This window comes from Anas platyrhynchos, chromosome 2 (genome assembly GCF_047663525.1).
Source record: "Anas platyrhynchos isolate ZD024472 breed Pekin duck chromosome 2, IASCAAS_PekinDuck_T2T, whole genome shotgun sequence".
NCBI classification, from domain to species: Eukaryota; Metazoa; Chordata; class Aves; order Anseriformes; family Anatidae; genus Anas; species Anas platyrhynchos.
Window position 1 is genome coordinate 107,896,838 of NC_092588.1, and position 3,195 is coordinate 107,900,032.

At 49.7% G+C, this 3,195-nt stretch overlaps 1 long non-coding RNA gene across 1 annotated transcript; it reads left to right on the forward strand.

The window, feature by feature from the left end:
- Positions 1-760: 760 nt before the first annotated feature.
- LOC119716184 (uncharacterized) lies at positions 761-2,336 on the forward strand. Its single transcript, XR_005263968.2, has 3 exons — positions 761-896; positions 1,007-1,088; positions 1,828-2,336. It is a non-coding gene; the product is annotated as an uncharacterized lncRNA (long non-coding RNA).
- Positions 2,337-3,195: the final 859 nt, after the last annotated feature.

Sequence of the window (3,195 nt, forward strand, 5' to 3'; positions counted from 1 at the left end):
CATATATCAGCCAGAAGGACAACTGCAGAGTTGCCTGGCCTGTTTCCCTCTGTGGTTTGTCTGTGCAGATGATGTTTGTTAACCTGGGAATTGAGAAACTGGAGCTGATCCTAGGCCTCTCCTGTGCTTCTGAAGAGCACAGATGTGCAGGGCTAATGGGCCAGCTCCCAGGTCATTTCCTGTATAGAGGATCTTTCATTAGGGTGGCCTTACTCGTGATATATAGCATTTCTTTTGCTTCAGAGTTACTTATATTACTCCACTGTTTATCACTTTGTGGTTTTATTTTATATTATCCCTGTCCCATAATGACTCATCAGACTGTGAACATGTATAATGAAGCCTGAGCTGTATTCTGCTGGCAGAGCTGCAGAGCTCTGTTCACGAAACTTCCAGCAGCTCTCCTGGTCGTGTGTGCTTCATAAAGGTGTGAGTCAATAATTCAAACCAACATCTCACCTGCTCTGAAAATACAATTGCTTTGAGGGCAAATCTGGCTTCAGAAATAAGGGCTTGCAAGATTGCAGGGGGAAAAAAAAAAAAAAAAAAGAGCAATTTCAGGGCAGGGTAAGTTGTTGTTTTGCTTGTGTCTGCCCAAAATATAGCAGTGTTTTATGTCAGAAGAGCTTTTCCTAGTGGCAGTGAATGAGAGACTGTAATGGATAATAAATGCTGAGGGTCAGGAGGTTTTCAAACTTCTTTTGCAGTATGTGCTGGCTTTGAATGACTCAGAGTCCTTCACCCTTTTTGTTCCAGGAAGCGTGCATCACCTTCCCACCTCTCCCATAAATGAAGTGTGGTGGCAGAGTGTTTAAAGTAAGACCCAGAGGGCCTAAGTTGGAGGTTCCAGGCAGCTGAGGACTCCAGCTGAAGCTCTGGAGATGACCTGGTGGCATGTAGGTGTCTGGTTGTTTGGACTGGGAGTCAAAGGGATGGGGAGGGGTGTGGGCTGAGCATGTCATAAATCGTGCCAGCCTTAGGAGGACCCTTGATCTTTAACACACAGATCCTCTCTGGCTGCTACGGCATTTACTTGCTGTATGAACATGAGAAGGAATATTGAGGACAGCATTCACAGCCACTCTCATGTGAGTTTGGATTTGGGAGCAAGGGGGGACATCCTCACTTGTAGGTTCCTTCATAACCTCTAAAGTGCCCTGCCAGTTCCCTGATGAAGACCTCTATCAGACCATAAGCCACAGTCTGGCAATGTTTGTCCTACGGAATTGGTAGACCATGTCATGCATGTTCCCTGCTGACCTCAGCATCTGCTGCATCACCGTGCCTTGTGAGACCTGCAGCTGTGCTGCCCTCCCATTACTCCAGCTGGAATCAAACCCTTCTGGGTAAATTCTTACATCTCAGCCATACACAGCCTCACAAGAGCTCCAAAGGACTCAGGGATGTTAGAGAGTTGTTGGCCATGTCTGATGCCCTCGCACAGGCTGGGTGGTGGGTGACTGTGAGGGACCGCAGGCAGATCTGTTAGGGTTTCCACCTGCCTCTGATAAGCTCCTTTCCCTTAGGGGAGAGACGTAACGTGACAGCTGGCTGAAGCCAGGACCTCAGAAATGGAGCTGTCCAGAACAAACATTCAATTAAAAAGAAAAAAAAAAAAAAAAAAAGACAGAGCAGAGCAACCTAATATTTTGCTTCCTTCTGTTCCTGACTATAAAGTGAGGATAATAAATGATCTCTTAGCAGTATGACACTAAATATATTTTCAAAGCAGTCTCATGCAACAAGGATGACTGCCATGGGGAAAAAAAAAAAAAAAAAAGGCTCCCTCATCAGTTTTCATATCCTTTCTGTAAACTCCCTTCACAGCCACTGAAAAAGAGCCATCACTTCACACACCAGCTACCAAGCGGGAGGAAGAGGTGCTGTCGCTCTCCAGCTGCTCTCACCCTGCCTTTGGTACCAGCTTTGCTCCTTCCTGAGGCCTAACCTAATCACGCTGAAGTTTTGGCATGCCAGGACTCCAAGCCGCATGACAAAACAGAAAATTAGATCCCCTCCACCACCACCATGGTATTAGCTGAATATCACAGGAGATTCATTAAATTCTGGGCAGCCTGATGCAGCCCAGCATGGGAATGAGGAACCTGGCCTCCTCTCACATGGCCTCAATGCATGTGAGGGAGAGAAGGGAGAGCAGTGCTGAGGCTACAACTTCTGGCTAGCTGTTATAACCCTCATCAGATGTCCCTTTGAGCCATTTTTGAGCACCACAAGTTCAAATCAAGAGCAAGTTCTTACATCAAGGCATGAATAAATAATGAAACAACCCTCGCTGCATTCCTGCGTAGTGTTTCAAACCACAAATCTCAAAGCATCCCAAAACTGCAACCCTAATTAGCCTTGTTTAAGGGAGGAGGGGACACCGTAGAGGACATCTGGAGACAGCAGAAGGGCAGCAGGGGCAGGCCATGCTGTGGCAGCAGACTTCAGCCTGGAGATGTAGTCAGAGAGCATTGGGGGTGGGTGAGTGGCCACCGGCAGGTATACAGCGCAACCCAAGACACTACCCTCAAAACCTGCTGCTGCCGCCGCTCATTTTCACAGTCCTATCTCCTACGACAGCATAAACAAGCTGTCATCTGTTTTTCAATGAAAAAATACTTTTGCTTGGCCGGGTTTCATCTTGCGCTGTTGCCGGTTGCTGTTGCGGAAGCTGCGGCAGCTATAAATAACCTCGCCGCCAGCTCCTCTCCTCGGTGAGCCCCAGCGCTCGCCTGGGGACACGCTGCCTTGGGGGGCTGGCTCTCCAGGACAGATAAGGATTGAGGATGCTTGGTGTGAAGCAAGGAGTCTCCTGACAGAGGTGGCGAGCGGCTGCCACTGAGCGATTTACACCCCATGGGCCCAAGCCACCCCGTGGCTTCCTGGCGGTGGCCTCCGGCCCAGCTGTGTGAAACCACAAGCATGTCACCTGCGGGCGGGGGGGCAAGGGCAGATGTCACACCCAAAAGCTGGGGATGGCTGGGTGGGGGTAGTGTGATTATTGGCCTGTCCCCTTTTGTCCCCGTGCTCTGTGTCCCTGCAGCGGCCCTCAAAGCCATTGCTCCAGTGCTGAGGGCTGGGGGGCGCAGGAACAATGCAGCTAGTGAGAGTTGTGTGGAGATGGGTGGAAGAGGAAAGAGGGCCCTACACGTGCCCTGGCTGAAACAAGGCCCTACATGTGCCCTGTCTGCA